A 20,149-nucleotide genomic window follows, 5' to 3' on the forward strand; every position below is an offset into this window, starting at 1 on the left:
ATTCTCAGTCTACTGTGAGCTGTTTTTTACTGTCCTCAAGTCCAGTTAACAAACTTACAGTATTTCTTATATTTTTATCTACTTTATTTGCGAGTATCTGTGGCTTAGTTGTTCTCCTGTCGTTTTAACTAGACATGTTGTGTGCTTTGAGCATGAGACAGAAAAACAAGGGATATAGACAGGGCTGGACTGGGTTCCATTGTCTTCCACAAGAGGTCACCCAAATCCAAGCTATAATAAATCAAGAACATTGCTGCCAGTGAACAAATTATAAAATACATTTAATCTCACTCTCTCAACATGGATTTTATCAGATCAACCAGATCAAATATACATCTATATATAAAATAGCTTAAAACGTTGTAGATGCTATAGTGTTTTCACAAATTTCATAACCATAGCCTACGTGGAATGGATGTGCTTTGCTGTTGTGAGAACACAGTGTGTATCAAAGCCTGTTCTCTGCTAGAAGGAATACAGAGAAATTAGTTTCTAGAATCATATAAAAAGACTGACTTCTTTTCACATCATTTCTGTGCAGATCAAGGATGCATATTGTTGAAAATAGATTCTCGTAAACATTATACAGTATTTCGGAGAATCATACCTTGTTTCAGGAAAAATTTACCACGTCATGCTGTAGCATCATCATCCATCCATCCTTTCAATAGATGTTACTTAAGCAAAACATGCATCCTGTTCATGGTTTTGACTGCACCACAACATTGTTTGTTATTCTTTAAACCATTTTTTAAACAAGCTGAAAAATGACTGTATAAGAGACACATTTTATATCTGATGTATTTGGTCTATTCTTTGTGGTCATATTCAGAGCTGAAATAAAGCAGCCAATCAAAGCTTGAATCCACCATGATGTAACAGACCGAGCCTCATGGGGTCTGCTTATTTCGTTGTTTTGTGTGTGTTCTGCTTTTTTTCTCTCATTAGACTCCATAAGCTCAGAATTGTATGGATAGTGCAGTTTGATCACTTGTGAAAATGGACCGAAACAGATCGCCCCCAGCTAGCGTCCTCTTCCCTTTGTAAGTCGCTTGTGAGTGAATTGTAAAGCTGTCCACATAATATCCATTATGATATTTGTTTTATGACATCACCTCCTCAAGTCCCAAGGCACATGATTATATAAAAATCTCATTCTCATTATACTGTAATTTGAAAAAAAATCCATCTGTTTCCTTTATGGTTTATCCTTATATGTGCCATTGCAGGAGGTGCCAAAGGCAGGGAAACACAGGTGGCCAGTCCAAGTATTTACAAAACCTTGTGTAATTCTTTAATTTATCCTGATTTTAATAAAAAAAAATAGTTAACCAAAACTATTGAGTATTATGGAAATTATAATAATACCTGACATGTTGAAATGACATGTTTTTTCTGAGATTGCACTCTTTAGGACCCATGTGGAGTCTGCTATCCACTTTAAAATAGAAACATGAAACTGAAGTTGTAGTGTTTTCAGTGCTGAGATTTTTCAAAACCAAAGACTTGAAACATTTCTTGATGTTCAGCTAAAGGGGATGAATCTCTGCTTTATCTGACATTGGCAAGTGATTGTTAAGCTTGCCTTTTTCCTGTTAATGCGCATCTTGTAGCTTTGATTTGCTGGTAAAGTGAGCTTCAGAAAAGTGCTGATAACCAGAGTTAACTCAAGAGAGGTAAAGAGACGGGTAGGTGGACATCTGCCGAGTCCTGCTTCACCAGATGCATAGCCTCTCAACCATCTGATTTTTACAACCAAACACACACAGAATGACTTTTATATTCCAGGATAATTTGCTATAAGGCAGTGTTGCTCCAACATGAAAGAGCTCGATCACATTACAGAGCTGATGGGCTGAAACACAAAACAATTCCAACTGAAGAGGTGCTTTGCACACATAAAAGAGGTTGAATGCATTACAATGCTCCCAAATACGTTGCAGTTTTTCTTCAACAAAAGTTTGGTAAAGACATGAAGACATACTAAAAACACATACAATCTAAAAAAAAAAACACTGTTTGGTTTTGTTCACATTTAACCTAACCAGAGGATGAGCAAACCCATGTAAGACTTATTTATTTTTATAAATAAACTTAGTTGACCTTTTCGCTGCATCTTAAAATAATAAACAAAGTGAAAATGCCGTCAGGTATCTTTCATTTGTAGAATATTTAATTGACTTTATAACCAAAAATGCAATTTTTTATAATGTTGTTAAATATAAAACATCGAACATATAATAAAACTTACTTATTAAAGTCCCCGTGAACTGGAAGTTGCGATCGTTTTTATTTCTGTATTTTGATGCATTTCCGAGTGAAATGGAATTTTGAATCAGAAAAATAGTGGGCGTGGCTTTTGTCTTTCTCTGCGATTTGCTTGGATGTATAAAAACAGCCGTTGCATTTTGAAATGACACTGGCAGCAGACTGACAGTTGAAGAGGAGGAGTTAACGGATGCTCCGCCCAATCCGTCTAACATACGTCATCAAAGATGTGTTGTCATACAGGACGGAAGTGCATTTTCAGATTTTAACTGAAGATTATGAGGGCACACGATTTTTACAAAGATAATGACACATTGATAAACTGTTTACAATAAACGCTGTAATATTTCATGAAAAAATAGGCATTGTCATTTTTAATTTCATTGGGACTTTAACTTTTGTAATGCAGTTTTTCTAGTGCTCACACCTATAGATTTGATTCTCTGAATCGCTAGTTTTTACACTTTTTTTCTCAGAAGACATCTAATTTTGTCCATGATATCCACCATAGATCCTTGTAAAAGGTGAGAGTGCACCCCTGCTGCTCTACATACAAACACTCATGTTCTCTCATCTCCTGCTCTTCACATCCTGATGTCTCATTATAGGGTGAGAACTACACTTCAGCAGGTACAGACAAACCCAGACTTATCACATCATTCAGGATTGTACAGACTGGAACAACAGCAAAATGATTGCATGTTTTTCCTTAACAGCAGCATTATCTATCAGATTCTGTATTTAAAGTTAAATCAAATCTCTGTTTATATCAGGTAATCTGATATAGTGTAAGTAAGGAATATCATCGGTGTCTCCCAATATTTTCTGTTGTGAATCTCTACTGTAGGTCAAAGCTTATGCAATTTTGTAAGCATGTGCTTTTTTACTCCGTGCTGCTTTCAATGTATGTCATTGTTTAAGTGAGCAGTCCTTGATGTTTGTGATGTCAGGTGTAGATTTTTTTTAGATTTAGATTCAATTTATCGTCATTGCACATGTACAAGTACAAGGCAATGAAATATGACCTCTGCATTTAACCCATCCAGAGAGCAGTGGGCAGCTATCACTGCAGCGCCCGGGGAGCAAGTAGGGGTAAGGTGCCTTGCTCAAGGGCACCTCAGTTGTTACCCACCGGCCCTGGGAATCGAACCGGCAACCTTCTGGTCATGAGTCCGACTCTCTAACCATTAGGACAGTATATACTGTACAGTATATAATAATAATAATAATTATTATTGATAGTTGTTTTCTTTTCATCAGAGACAGATTGAATCAGTCTGAGGCTTTAAAATGAATTAAATAAACACAAGTTTAATATGAATGTAGATGATGGATAAAACAGTGGCAGTACATGATTTTTGTGTGTTGGAGAGAAAAGCTTTGTTCAAACGGTAATTGCTTTTCATGAAGACTGTAATTTCAGAATTACAAGTGTTAATCAGTCATTTTATTGCCATCCAAATTGGAAATAGTGTATTTCTTCCACTTCCCTTGAGAAAACTTCCAGCCAAAACAACTAGTGTTTATAATAATTCCCATCTGAATCCTCAGAGTTTACAAAGTAGAATTGGCACAAAGCTTTTGACAATTATTTTTTGGATCGCTGCTAAGTGCCATAGTGCTGTTTTTTTACACTTTTGCAATTAATGAGAATTTGGAAATATGGCACAAACACTGACACTTATTAGTAACGCAGATTTGACAGACACTGTGTTTGTTTGTGCTTTTGAACAGCGTGCTCTCTCAGAATAGTAATGTTTGTGTTGCCCCCTAGACTGCCGGGCTGGTGGAAGGAACTCTGGTGGAGAGAGACAGATTGATGTCAAATTATGCAAATGAGTGAAGATGCTTCTCTCTGTAAAAGAAAGCACACGCATTCCTCAGACTTTTAATTATACACTGTTAGACTTTTCATTGTATTTTTGCGGTAAGTCACTGGCAGCACTATTGCCAGTGACTTACTGTAAGATCCCCCTTTCAGCAGCTTAACTGTACATGTACCTTACAGTAATATGACTGTACTGCAACTTCTTTTTACAGTATAATATCCATACTGTAATGTCATTGTACAGTATAAAACCCTTACCACAATTTGGCTTCACAGTATAATAACTCTACAGTAACTTTACTGCAATTATAACTTGCTAAATAGTATTGAAAAATGCATTCCTTTATAATTATTTTACAATAATTGTATTTCTTATTATTTTACAATATGTGCCACTAGCAGTACAAAATATCTATGATTAGTTTACATGAATACTGTTAAATTTTATAAATTCATAATAAGTGGCATACGTCCATGTACAACAACATTTTTATTCAGTACATTATTATTTGTTACATCCATTAATAATGGCTTTTTGAACAATGTGACTGATGAAATCATAACAATGTAACCATATCTTTAAGAATGATCGAACAATAGGTTGAACACTGTAAATGCAGCCAATATTTTGGTTCAAAATCTATTACAACAAAACACACCAGGATGATGTTAATGAGCCTACAGGCACAAAGCTTTCAAGATCCATTCTAGGCTTGTCTCTGTTCTGGCTTTGAACTGGCACCGGTTCATTGCTAAACAGATGATCTAAAGAGAAACAAAAATAAATGTTTGAGAAATGGTAACGGATTTTGTCTCATTTAAACTGTCGATGAACAGACAGGCTAACAATTTATGCAACAGCATAAAATACAACAATCAAAATATTATTTTATTTTCTTCAAACCACCAACTTTATACAGTTTATACAATTAGTTGGAATACAAACCAAACTTGTGTTTTTTTTTAAATCAGACAAAACATAGCACATTTTCTTTGTTTCTTGGTCTGTGTTGTCACTTCAGGCATCTTGGTGGATGTTGGCTGCAAACCCAAAAAGTAAAGCCTATCAGATATTGCAAGTCATTTCTATTTAAGAGAAACAGTTAAAAGGGGCTATTACAGCTGTCAAAATAAAGATGTGTACCTCTTCTTGAAGTAGACTACCTCATCAACAGAAGAATGGCAATGATGGCAACCTGGTAGTTGTATATTCCTCTGCTTTCACAGTCCATGTCACAAAGCAGGCTTAAATGTCTTTGTTCCATTTAAGGCTTCTGTTTTTGAAATTAAAAAATTGGGCACAAAATCACTTGGTTATAGTTATAATGTGAGTTTTTAATATTAGAATTATTGTTGGGGATTGCCCCACTGAAAGCAAGTTTTGGATATTACTGACTTCCAGAACTCCGGTCAGGGAGTGAAGTCATCAGATGATTCTTTGCCTTTATTATGCAGCATAAGACCACATACACTTGTGAGCATCTGAGGTAGTTTCTGGAAACAATACAACAATGAACAGTTTGAACAGCACTAGTAGCCCAGATAGCAAACTGACTCCGGAACTGATCCCACTTGCACAGCGCAGCGGATCCGGAACAAATATGGATTGCGGATCCGGACCAGATCTGGGGCAGACCCGCCCTGTATCCGCTGATAAAGCAGCTGATCCGCCACGGATCCGATCAGGACCCGTTTATAAAGCAGCTGATCCGCCACGGATCCGATCAGGACCCGTTTATAAAGCAGCTGATCCGCCACGGATCCGATCAGGACCCGTTTATAAAGCAGCTGATCCGCCACGGATCCGATCTGGTCATTCTGTCTGGATACCTTTCAGATCCCTCATTTAAAACTAGTATTCTGGCCAAAACTAGCTAAAGAAATATTTCAAATCTAATGGACCGACATTGGATAGACTGGATTGCTCTATAATATTTAATATGCCTGCCTTTATTAATAAAACATGATGAAATCATTCAAAACTTGTAAATCAAAATTCAGCCATTTTAGCCAGTAACAATTATTTATGTATACAATTAATAGGTATTACAGAAAATGAAATGCAACCATAAATTGTCCAAAGAACATTTTTTATTTAATGAAAAAGAACACTTTTTTAATGTAGCTCAAGAAACATTTATTCTTATTAATGTTGCACTGCTTATTTTTTTGTGTGGAAACTGGGTTTTTTGAAGATGAATAGAAACAAAACTATTTAAAGTAGTAAACTTTATCTCAACTGTTACTACTTAACTGTTAAACGAACACTTCAAAACACAGAAGTTAACTGTGAAACACCGAAACGCTACTGTTGGGTGCTGACAGTGGGACGGCTCCTTGAGTTTCCCCTATCTGCTGCCAAGTTGAACCACCGTATTACGTGTTTTGTAATGTCATCATCAGTGGCGGCACGGGAGACATGGCTCTTTCTCACAGCACCTGTGATACACAAGCAAATTTTCATTAAACAAATTCATGAAATCACATAGGAGATACCAGTTTTTTTTTTAAGGATACACATAACCACTGTCTTTAAAAACAAGAGTGTACAATCTGACATTTATAGGTACACTATGTAACTTTTGGAGCTCTAGCCGTTAATAAACAGAACTGCATGCGAGTTGTGAACCTCCGTGTTCTTTTTAAGTCTGTAGGCAAAGTTTACATACGTACCTTAAAGATGAAATTCTCCAAAAACAGACCAGTGGCACTTGAATGAGCTGTAAACTGCAAGAGAACACACACGCACAGTATCTTAATATGATTTAATATCTTAATATGACATGAAATAATTAGTCTACCAGAACTAAAGTTTACTGATACAAGTGGGTTTTTAAACTACGAAGTAGTTTATAAACCTAAAAACTTTTAACTTTAAATTATTGGTATAAATCTTTTGAAATTGCACATTTATTACATGTTAAAAGCTGTAGTGTGGACCATTATTAGTATTTTGACAAAATAGCTGGCTAAATCAAGTTTAAAACAGTATCAAATCTTACTTTACTCGGTTGTTTGGAAAAGATGAAATACTGCAAGACCAGTGGCACTTGAATGAGCTGTAAGCTGCAAAATAACACACACACAACAGAACACACACACACGCGCGCACACACACGCGCGCGCACACGCACACACACACACACACACACACAACAGAAAACACACACGCACAGTATCTTAATATGATTTAATATCTTAATATGACATGAAATAATTAGTCTACCAGAACTAAAGTTTACTGATACAAGTGGGTTTTTAAACTACGAAGTAGTTTATAAACCTAAAAACTTTTAACTTTAAATTATTGGTATAAATCTTTTGAAATTGCACATTTATTACATGTTAAAAGCTGTAGTGTGGACCATTATTAGTATTTTGACAAAATAGCTGGCTAAATCAATTTTAAAACGGTATCAAATCTTACTTTACTCGGTTGTTTGGAAAAGATGAAATACTGCAAGACCAGTGGCACTTGAATGAGCTGTAAGCTGCAAAATAACACACACACAACAGAACACACACGCGCGCGCACACACACACAACAGAACACACACGCGCGCGCGCGCACACACACACAACAGAACACGCGCGCGCGCGCACACACACACAACAGAACACACGCGCGCGCGCGCACACACACACACAACAGAACACACGCGCGCGCGCACACACAACAGAACACACACGCGCGCGCACACACACACACAACAGAACACGCGCGCGCGCGCACACACAACAGAACACACACACGCACAGTATCTTAATATGATTTAAAATCTTAATATGACATGAAATAATTAGTCTACCAGAACTAAAGTTTACTGATACAAGTGGGTTTGTAAACTACGAAGTAGTTTATAAACCTAAAAACGTTAAACTTTAAATTATTGGTATGAATCTTTTGAAACTGCACATTTATTACATGTTAAAATCTGTAGTGTGGACCATTATTAGTATTTTGACAAAATAGCTGGCTAAATCAAGTTTAAAACAGTATCAAATCTTACTTTACTCGGTTGTTTGGAAAAGATGAAATACTGCAAGACTAGTGGCACTTGAATGAGCTGTATGCTGCAAAATAACACACACACAACAGAACACACACGCGCGCACACACGCACAAGCACACGCACACACACACGCACGCACGCACGCACGCACGCACACACGCACGCACAGTATTTTAAGATTTAATATGATATGAAAATTATCTGAAACAACATTACATGGGGAGGTGGAGAATATATGTCAAAATATTAACAAAAGACTCAAACTATACCAGAAGTTCAGTGTAAAAAAAAACAGGTAACGTTAACGTTAGGCCTAACATCAGTTTATCTCGCCTGCTATTTTACTGGAAAGGGGAGAAAACATGCGCTCAGGGTTGGATTAAAATCCGATTGAATCACCCCACCTCCTAGAGAGATAAAGACATTCCGTCCAAAAAGCTTTTACTCAAAAAGCTAATGACAATGTGCTGAAACTTGGCTTGCAAAAATCACTTCAGAATTAAAAACATCAAGCAAAGCAATCAACAGTAATGTTAATGGCTACGTAACTGTACAAATAAAGCATATTTTAACTATTCTTACCGTGTTCCGTTCTCACCGACCTGCCAGCTCCAGCGTTTCCACTGTGTGAGGAGATGGATTAAGTGACTGTGACGGTTTAAAAAAGGCGCGTTCGGTCAGAGAATTCGCCCAGCGTCAGTTGCGAGTCCGCGAGTTGACAGTGCGTTGTGCGGAGGCGGGGCATATTCTGTGCGTGTGGCCGAATTGAATCTGAGAGTACAGCGGACCAGGCGATTTGAAGGCGGATCCGCCCCGAAGTCTATTGCTATCAGGGAGGCTATAGTATAAATAAGTAACGTCATATACATGTATAAATACAGCAGCATAATACTGAGACATCACATTGTGTTAAGTGACATGGACCTGTAATAATCACAAACAAATGTTATTTTATTATATGTAGCAGCAGATTACCGAAATAAAGTGCATAAACACTAGCCGCTTAGCCGCTATGCAAGTGGATTTAAACCGATCATGAAAACATAATCTAAGCACTCATTTGGAGCGTCTAAAATCGCGAAATTTATAGACACACAAACCTTGATATTACATGTAGCAATGTCTGAATGATTTTGTGGTTGTCATAAACATATAAGCATGATTCATTATCTCATTAATTTATCTCATGGTTAACCGCTACAGAGACATCAGAGCCAGCGGTGAATAAAGAAGCACTTGCTGTGGTGAGGCTGCGTTGGGCGGGGTACATGAGCTCGAGCTCCCGGTGACTGCCTGGAGCTCATATCTCCGAATTCGTCCAAACAATTATTTTTTTAAAGAGACGCTATCTTTATTAACTGACTGCAGATTTGAACTTTAAAAACATACATTCTCGCCTAAAATGTCTTAAAACTGCATTTTGTGACAAAATAACAGTAATATCAAACTTTCGCCATGTTTACTGCTCCACTGTTGCATGTTAAATTTGGGAAATATTTCTCCCCAGCAGCAACATTAATATTTAATTGAAATTTTAACAAAGCGAAACGTCTTGGTTACGGATGTAACCTCGGTTCCCTTTCTGTCGGTCTCTAGACGTTGTGTCGAACCGACAGAATGGGGTTTGTCTTGAGAACCTATCATCTTCTGAGTATTTAGAAAACGCCAATGAAAATTGGCGAATGAAATTTGCATGCCGGACTCCTCCCCGGATTTCCGGGTATAAGAGGGAAGCCGGCGTGCTCATTCATTCACCTATTGGTCTGAGGGGCCTAAAGCATCCTCCCCCGACCGCTGGGGTGGGCGGCCAGTGTTGTGGCATGAGGGACACAACGTCTCGTTCCCTCCATCAGGGAACCGAGGTTACATCCGTAACCAAGACGTTCCCTTTCTGTCGGTCTCTCGACGTTGTGTCGAACCGACAGAATGGGGTTCCTATGTAAGACGCCACAGCACTGAGCCGCGTCACAATCTCTAGCGGAGCGACGTTGACTGGCCTGGGCGAGTCAGACGAAGACGCTAACGCGAAATTATGACCATCCAGTGGAGAGGAAGAGGGACCCAGAGCTTTACCACAAAGTTGGGAAGCCCCTGCCACCGGCCGTCACAGGCGGAGGCCTAGTTCTCTAAAGTTCTACATCCCCACAGGTGTCGCTCTCGGTCAGACCAATGGTCGTGCTCAGGCCAGGATTGCTAGCTCCGCAGTTTTTACACTAAAATACGCTTTACCAGTAGTCAGTTCAAATTTGGCTTCACGCTCGCATGTTTTAGTTATACTTTTCCTGTTTCTTAAACAGTTTCCAATTACACTTTTAAAATGTTTCTATATGCAAAATTTTAAGTGACACATTTTTAATATTTTCACTGATAAAAGTCTTCAAATACAGTAGCTGTTGTGTCAAGAGTAGAGTACTGTAAAATCCCAAAATACAGTATGTCACTGTAAATTACAATGTTACATCATAAAATACCCATAATGCAATGCATAGTACAGTAATTAACAGTAAAAAAAGATTATAGTATTTTACTGGGCATTTTGTAGTAAGTAACTGTAAAAATTACAGCAAAGTCTAACAGTGTACATTTGTCACATTAATAACCAGTTGATCAGTTTGGTCTTTTGAACAGAGATTCAAAGGGATGGTCCATAAAAAAGGAAAATTCTGTCATCATTTACTCCTACAAACCGAGGGACAGCTGTATTTACAGCAGATACATTGTGTTCATGTTGTATTTTAAAATAAATTGCTGTCCAAATACATTGTTTCATTAAAAAAAGCAATAGCTGAATTCTTTTTTACAGTTGTCACCCTTAGAAACAGCGTTTAGAAACGGTTATATGGATATCATTTGTCGAGTGGTCTGTGGTTGTGTTTGCTTCTATTTTTTAGGTTTTCTAGCATCTCTGTCATAGAACTTTGACCTGTTTGTTTTTGTATCACATTGTGAGAGGAAACCTATGTGGCTGCTATTCTGGAGGAGTTCTTCACATAATAGAGATTCATCTTTAACCCCTGACCTCTTATTATACATAGTGAGTTTAATGTAGTCTTACATGAGCACACAGTATATCTATAAAATAAACAGCTTTCTCCAACATGGAAATCTACAAAATATCTTTACCTCACCAGAAATTAGTATTGTACTAAAATACAGCTCATAGTTAAAGATACGAAGTAAATGTGTGTTTTTGGCCTGAATATACCCATCTGCTCAGAGACCTCATTAATTTCACATCACATTATAGAAATGCTGAAAATGTACTTTAGATTATATTCACGCAAATGTCAGGAAGTGACAAAGTTTTATCGTTATGTGTTTTCACTGGGGACTTTCACTTTGCTAACACAATGCAGTTCAGCAACAGAAACATCTGAAACATTTGATTGCTTCAGATCTACTTTAAATCACCTTCAGAGAAGCTTTTTTTGGGGCAATGTCTTTTTATAAAATGTGACTGAAATGATGACTTTATCAAAACAGTAAATCTAGACATACAGTATTTGAGTAGACATAACGTTAATTAACATCTCCAGCATTTTACAAATCCTACTATAAGGGCTTCTAAGGCCTCGTGATACATTGTTCACTAGATGACCTGAGGGCTGTCCCATAAAACAAGATTACGAAATAAGACAGGCTTATTTTGGTAAGTCAGAGTTATTGTCGGTCGATTCGGTTTCATAAAGCTAACTTAAAATAGTTCGAACTATGGCAACTTATGCTGGGAAACTAGCCTGGTCCGGGGCAGGCTAACTGTCAGGCTAAGCCTGACCCACAGTAATGTGATGATATTACCACTGATTCTCTGTCATGATGCAATATTATATCACTTTATTGAACAATGTAAAGAATTTAATCAAATTAAATTAATTATAGATCACCTAAATCAGAAATGGGAAAAGTATACACAACTGAACTCATTAACTTTCTCCCAAAATGCTGTGGATGACTGTCTAAACACACGAAGGCTGATGAGTTGATTCAGGTATGTCATATTAGAAGCAACTGACAATAGTCTCTCCCAAACGTGGGAGGGAGGGGACGGTTGACCAAAGAAATCATTATTTTTTTGTGGCAAGAAAAGTGAGATATTTGTCATTCAAATGTAGTGAGGTACAGTAAAAAGTAGGCCTACTTAGAACAAAATATTTATTAAAAATACTTGGGACCTCACTGATGTCTTTGTCTTTTATAGATTTTGATGGGTTTTGATGATTTGATTTAGGTTTGCAAATGTAAGATATTTATCAATTAGTTTAACAGTAATTTTAATAGTTTCTTAAAGGTTAAATCTGAATATTTAGCAAATAATTATAGAGTTTAACTGTAATTATTACAACATAAACCTTTAAATTAGACAGTGCTGAACTGTAAAAAAGATGGTTATGAACCGTAATTAATACAATGTAAACCTTTAAATTAGACAGTGCTGAACTGTAAAAAAGATGGTTATGAACCGTAATTAATACAATGTAAACCTTTAAATTAGAAAGTGCTGAACTGTAAAAAAGATGGTCATGAACCGTAATTAATGCAATGTAAACCCTGGAATTTGACAGGTATAAACTGTTTTTATAACAGCATAAACAAGTAAATTAGACAGTTATGAACCGTAAAAATTATCAACTGTAAAATATACGGTACAGTGGGTGCAATCCCGTAAAACCAATAACGTTGCAACTGTACTTTTGACGGTAAAGTTCTGGCAACCACAGCTGCCGGTTTTTTACCGTAAAATTTACGGAATATTTTTTACAGTGTAAGTATAGTACAGATACTCAAAAAGTGTACTTAAGTACAGTGCAAATAAATGTACTTCGTTACTTCCCACCTCTGAACCAAATAATCCCACAATTCAGAGTATTTAGCAACAAATTGGGTTTTACTAATATAATCTTCAATTTTGTCATTTAAAAGACCTCTCCCTTTAAACTTTAAAACTGCGCGGCTTGAAGAGATGCATGCAAAACACGTCTGACTTGTACCGCACGGAGAGACACGTTCGACTTTAAAACTGCGCACCTCGCGCTTCACGGAGACGCGTCTGATTTTAAAACTGCGCACCTCGCGCTGCACGGAGAGACACATCTGTCTTAAAAACAGCGCAGCTCGGGCTGCACGGAGACACATCTGACTTAAAAACAGCGCAGCTCGGGCTGCACGGAGAGACGTCTGACTTTAAAACTGCATTGCTCATGCTGCACGGAGAGACACGTCTAAAATTGTAATTTTTGAAAGAAGACGCGCTTGATTTATAACTGCGCAGCTCGCAAGTGAGGTCACGGGCCAACTAATCGATAATGAAATTCGTTGATAACTATTTTCATTATCGATTATTATCGATTTAATCGACTAGTTGTTGCAGCCCTAATTACCAACAGTTTCCAAAATGTCAAGGTAAAACGGGAGGCCTTGTGTGTGTTATTGTATGCCTGAGGAGAGAGAGAGAGAGGCTGCCAGTGATGGTTGTGGAGAAGGACTGATTGGGTAATAAGCTGATATTTCAATTAAACAGGTAGAGTTATAATTTTTTGTAGCTTTCATTTTTCACTTTTCTTTCAGTTTAATACATTTATTTTATTAGAGGTTGAAGCTGCTTGCCGGGGGAGAAAGCATGCTATTAAATAGTATTGAAACAACAGGTCATGCACTCAAAAAAATGTCTTGTTGGATTAACTTAATTTTATTATGACACCTATTTCCACACAATTGAATTAATTTATTCGAATTTAAGATTTACTTGTCTGCACAATTCACCCATTTTAAGTTCATCAACTTGTTTTATTTAATTTCAGCTGAATGTAATTCCTTTGTGTTTGAGCCAATTAAATTTGAATGCTTCAGTGATGTAAGCAAGATGTAAGGTAATGTGCTAACAGGAAGCACCAGATAGTTTACTGCATGACCATTGCAGAGTATTTACTCACTGAGTAAGGCTGCATACATGAAAAATGGCATAAATGTGCTCGTCCCCAACCTCAGTAAAAACCGTTACTCTATGGTAACCCCTCAAAAATCACAGACAACAGAAAATCTTCTAAATTTTAACATTACAGAACAGTAAACACTAACAAGTCTCTTTATCTTTCATCCTGCACAAAAACACACTTACAATAACATTTAATTTTAAAATGTACTATCTAAATCTAGTCATAAGGGCAATGCATGCTGGGAACTCAGTCCACTGTGTAGTTTCAGTTAGTCAATGAAAATGATTCATGTTGTCCCAACACAAACGGAATAAGTTATGTCAAAGTGTCGCCTATTTATGTCAGTATTACACATTTCAATTGTGTTTGAACAAGAAACACAAACAAATATGTTAGATTGATTAAGTTAAACAAACAACCCCCAACAATCACTTTTTTGAGTGTGTGTCACTGTCTTATTATTTTTCCTCATTTTTATTGCATGTCTACATCCAGACTTCCAAAGCATCCCTTTTAGTGAGGAGGTAGAGCTTGTACACAGTCTTTGTCTTTGCATTATTCTGTAGGAACAGAAATAATTATTTGATGGTATGCTCTTGGCATCTTGTTGTAATGACTTAATAGTCCCAGTCACATGTGATCCCAGTCTAAGAGGGGCTAGTCAGTGTCCTGCAGACAATAATATTTGGAAAATACACAATAAGAGCACCTCACCACACAAGTGGGCCTTCAATCTAACGTACAAACAGTGATTACTGTACCTTAGATCTCTATTAACATACAGACACATTGTTGCCGTAGAGTTGTAGATTGGTTATCTGAAAAATTATTAGTCAGTGCTTTAAACTATCTTATACTCACAGGGTTAATCTGGTAAAAAGTTTCCTTTGCGTTTTTGAAAAGTTTCACGTATACGACGGCGTTATCAAAACGATCTGCATTTACATGGATCCGGGAAAACGAATAAAAACAATGTATTATGCATGCCAGGCGAGTGGATGGTGCTGTTGCTCTATAAACTAACCCCACATGCTTGCGCACATCCGTATACACTGTTTTAATCTAAAAGCGCTTTACTTTGTCGGCGTGTATGTGTTAATAAGTATTTTCTTCAAAATGTGACAGCAAAGGCATGTAAAGCAAATATTTTGCCCGCCGTGAACACACCTTTTTCAACTGCTACAGTCTTTAATACTGACATAAAACCCTTCATCAATAGCCAAACATTAGAGATCTCCAACCCTGCTCCTGGTGAGCTACCGTCCTGAAGAGTTCAGCTCAAACACACCTAGACCATGCAGTCAAGATGTTCACGTTTGCTTGTTAACCACAAACCAGTGTGTTGAAACAGGGTTGGAGATTCCTGCACTATAGAGTCTGTTTAACCGTATGTCATTCATCAGTTGGAAAAAAATGCGTTCTGAAAGTGAACGATATTTAGGGCCCGAGCACGGAGGAGCAAGCCACCGGCTTGCACCGAAGTGCAGAGCCCTTTTGTTTCTGTGTTGTTTATTATTATTATTAGGGCCCGAGCACGAAGGAGCAAGCCACCGGCTTGCACCGCAGTGCAGAGCCCTATTGTTTATGTGTTCTTCTCCCTCTTTGATCGCTAATTTGAAGGCCTAAACATGCTCAAAAACTCACAATAACTTGCACACGCATCAGACGTGGCGAAAATTTACATCTGATAAGGGTTTTAAAATTAGGCGTGGCAAAATGGCTCGCTAGCGCCACCTAGAACTGCCCAGACCGCTACGCAAAACATACATCCACCAAATTTGGTGGGCTGATAGAACACCCCGAATCATTAAGAAAAGTCTCTTGGAGCATATCTCTAAACCCAACAGAAAGTCCTTTATTTTTAATTTCCTGTGCAATTTGGTAAATTTTTGCAATTTCCAGTCGTCGTACTTTAACGAACTCCTCCTAGAGTTTTAATCCGATCAACATCATCTTGATGTCATTCTCATCTTAAGGCCTTTGCGAAACTAAATTGCGGAGATCCTGACTTGTCGTGGGGGAACGTGACCTTGGCGGCCTGCCAAAGTTTGGCGTTTTGCCATGAACAGGAAGTTGTTGTAACTCAGGCATACAATGTCCAACAGGCCCCAGACTTCACCCAGACTTCACACATTTGATAAAAGTCCTGGCCTGAAGACATCTACATGGTAATATTCAGATACAGTTATAGCGCCACCTGCAGGAAACAGGAAGTGGCATGTTTCAAACTGTGATTAACTCATCATAGAGATTCAAACAGGTCAGCTTCGTATATTTGAAGAGTACAGCCAGTATGATCTTCAGACCTTTGTGATGATACATTGAAAGATCCTAACTTTTCTCTGAGGGGCGTGTCCGTGGCGGCCTGACAAAGTTTGATGTTTCGCCATGAAACAGGAACCTAATGTAACTCAGGCACACAATGTCTGACCAGTCTCACACTTCACACATTTGATAAAAGTCCTGGCCTGAAGACATCTACATGGTAATATTCAGATACTGTTATAGCGCCCCCTGCAGGAAACAGGAAGTGGCATGTTTTAAACTGTGATTAACTCCTCATAGAGATTCAAACAGGTCAGCATCATACTTGGCCAGTATGATCTTCAGACCTTTGTGACGATACATTGCAAGTTCCTAACTTTTCGTTGAGGGGCGTGTCCGTGGCGGCCTGACACAGTTTGATGTTTCGCCATGAAACAGGAAGCTAAAGTAACTCAGGCACACAATGTCTGACCGGCTTCACACTTCACATGTTTGATAAGAGTCCTGGCCTGAACATATATCCATGTCAGTGTTCACTTATAGCAATATCGCCACCAGCTGGCAAAAGGGAATGTGACGCATTTAAATAAATAACAAATCCTACTATAATTTGCCTGCATTAATTTTAGCGCCTCCCATTCACTGTTTTCCTTATGCAATCGGGTTGCGGTGGCACTTTCCGCAAGGGCCCGATCATCGCTGCTCGCAGCTTTAATTCTTCTTCTTCTCCCTCTTTGATCGCTAATTTGAAGGCCTAAACATGCTCAAAAACTCACAATAATTTGCACACGCATCAGACCTTGCAAAATTTACGTCTGATATGGGTTTTAAAATTAGGCGTGGCAAAATGGCTCGCTAGCGCCACCTAGAACTGCCCAGGCTGCTACGCAAAACGTACATGCACCAAAATTGTCATTGAATCATTAAGAAACGTCTCTTGGGGCATATCTCTAAACCAAACAGGAAGTCCATTATTTTTGATTTCCTGTGCAATTTTGTAATTTGTTTCAATTTCCAGTCGTCGTACTTTAACGAACTCCTCCTAGAGTTTTAATCCGATCAACATCATCTTCATGTCATTCTCATCTTAAGGCCTTTGCGAAGCTAAATTGCGGAGATCCTGACTTTTCGTGGGGGAACGTGACCCTGGTGGCCTGCCAAAGTTTGGCGTTTCGCCATGAACAGGAAGTTGTTGTAACTCAGGCATACAATGTCCAACAGGCCCCAGACTTCACCCAGACATCACACAGTTGATAAAAGTCCTGGCCTGAAGACATCTACATGGTAATATTCAGATACAGTTATAGCGCCACCTGCAGGAAACAGGAAGTGGCATGTTTTAAACTGTGATTAACTCATACAGATTCAAACAGGTCAGCAACATATTTGGCCAGTATGATCTTCAGACCTTTGTGATGATACATTGCAAGTTCCTGACTTTTTGTTGAGGGGTGTGTCCATGGCGGCCTGACAAAGTTTGATGTTTCGCCATGAAACAGAAAGCTGTAGTAACTCAGGCACACAATGTCTGACCGGCCTCACACTTCACATGCTTGATAAGAGTCTTATCCTGTACACATATCCATGTCAGTGTTCACTCATAGCAATATCGCCACCAGCTGGTAAAAGGGAATGTGACACATTTAAATAAATAACAAATCCTACTATAATTCGCCTGCATTATTTGTAAAAAAAAAAGTAAAAAAAGCGAGATTCACTGCATTAAATGTTGTTGTAAACTTTTGAGACCGTTGTTGATGCACACCGATCTGTTAGTGTGGAGACTTCCCATGCCCCTTGACGCGGCAGTAAAAGAAATGTGATTACAATCAAATGTTTCCCAGCCCCTTTGCCGTCTGGCTACGCAAGACTACTACTAATGCTCATAAATAATAATTGGGCTCAATTTTTCCAGTTGGGCTAGCTGCATTTTAAAGTAAACATTGGTACCTGGATCCAGGTCAGGCAATTGAATCAAGTGGCAAATGCTTATCAGGTTACGTGACTGGACAGATCAGATTAGTTACCTAGCAACATATGCATTTCCTATTTAATATTCATGACCTAAGCTTTCACCATGTTGTGAAATACCAACCAGACATGCTAAGCAACTACATTGTAAAATAAAATTTCAGCTGCCTTAAATTTTGAGGTTAAATAAAACTAGCTTTATGAGTCAATTGAACTTAATTATACAGAACTGACTTAGAAAATTGAGTTGTAAAATACAACTACATTTTTTAAGTCAGTTCAGTATAATTTAAGTTAAATAGACTCATAAAGCTAATTTGATATAACTTGAACATTTTATGAAGTTGTTTAACTTAAGTTTTTTAGTTGTTTTTTACAGTGTAGTTCAAAACTGCAGCCCTTTAATCTCCGATCTGTGATCAGACGTAAGAAAAGAAGAAACATAAACTAGCAACAGCACATGATGTTGTGAAAACCAATAAACAACATGTTGCTTTCAAATCTTGAGGTATCTGAAAATCCTCCCAGATGCCTCTAAAACATGTGCGGCACCTCTTTAATTCACCACATCACATCTTATTTGAATTGCAGTCATCTAAGAGCACAGATGTGTGCCGAGAAAACTGATTGACTTCCATTTGCTTAGTTGCTACTTAATCAGACTGAGCCATTTAAAATTGGGACGTCCACGCACAAACCGAAAATTCATCAAATACAGCAAATAACCAGTAGAGACTCAGCAGTCGTATGAGTAAAAGGACTATCTACTAATAAGGACCATGCAGAAAAGAAACATTACATTTTATACCCAGCTGTGCCAAAGTAACATACCCCATAGAGAAGTACCCTCAGCCAGTTAGTGTTTGGGCTCTGTTCACTAAACTAAATGTGCTCGGCAGAGCCCTGGGAGAAAAATAAACAATTCAGCCAAATTAAATGATAAAAACAAGCAGAAAAAAAGAGTTCATATTGGACATGAAGTAAAATAAACAGAGCTAAGCTAGAAAAACACAAAGCCACAGCCACTTTGTAGAAATATAGAATATGCACACATAAATGCACATTGACAGTGTTAATGTAGATATTGATCACTGTATAAATCTAAACTGTACCTTACTTTTTTGTATATAAATCATTACTACTGGTTTTCCTTTACGTTTGTCTGTGGGTTTTGCTAATATTTAACCAATAAAAAGAAAAAAAAGACAAAGCTTGTCAGCTTTGACGACACAGATATCAGGTTTCAGTCAGACAGCAACAATGTGTATTTCTAGCTATATTTTCAGAACAACATGCTCAGTAAAAAATGTTTGTTAAAAACTCATATCACGCGTATTGGTTAAAGACATAAGAATTTTGTAATAATTTATAATAATAGTTTTTTTTACATTTTCTGAAGAAATAGTAAACATGTTCTCATGTAGCCTAGCCTGCGTGGATTTCTTTAAAGTGTGTGTATACACAGTCAAGAGTGTCCGTAGGGTGCGTACATATTTACGTAAAGATTTTTTAAATAAATCTCATTTGTGTGAAAAATGCACACATTTCACACACAGCCCATATTGTTTGTACACTACATTTTTACTTCTGGCCCCAGAAAACCCCATGGGTGTTATGAATGGTTGCCAGGATGTTGCTGTTTGGTTGCCACTGTGGTGTTGTCCATATAATGTGTAGGAAGCTAGCGGTGCCTGTGCGCTAGGGGGCACTGTGGGAACGCTCCATAAAGAAAACAGAGTTCAGACCCGGACATGTGTGGTGCTTGTGTACTGGTAACTCATGCTGTGTTAAAAGGCAGTTAACACGACATGGTGTCAGAAGTGAGATAAAAATTTAGCCTGCGGAAGAAGTCTGTTCGGGTAGGTGAAGTA

General features: G+C 37.9%; 1 long non-coding RNA gene across 6 annotated transcripts; it reads right to left on the reverse strand.

Annotated features, from left to right (window-relative positions):
- Positions 1-5,701: 5,701 nt before the first annotated feature.
- LOC130561493 (uncharacterized) lies at positions 5,702-8,887 on the reverse strand. Of its 6 annotated transcripts, none has more exons than XR_008963840.1 (5): positions 8,692-8,887; positions 7,529-7,587; positions 7,099-7,162; positions 6,770-6,823; positions 5,702-6,535 (listed from the first exon to the last, which is right to left on the reverse strand). It is a non-coding gene; the product is annotated as an uncharacterized LOC130561493 (long non-coding RNA). The 6 variants fall into 6 exon arrangements; XR_008963837.1 differs by having other exon boundaries at positions 7,524-7,587; XR_008963836.1 differs by lacking the exon at positions 8,692-8,887 and adding an exon at positions 8,112-8,143 and having other exon boundaries at positions 7,524-7,587.
- Positions 8,888-20,149: the final 11,262 nt, after the last annotated feature.

Source organism: Triplophysa rosa, linkage group LG11 (assembly GCF_024868665.1).
Source record: "Triplophysa rosa linkage group LG11, Trosa_1v2, whole genome shotgun sequence".
Lineage (NCBI taxonomy): Eukaryota > Metazoa > Chordata > Actinopteri > Cypriniformes > Nemacheilidae > Triplophysa > Triplophysa rosa.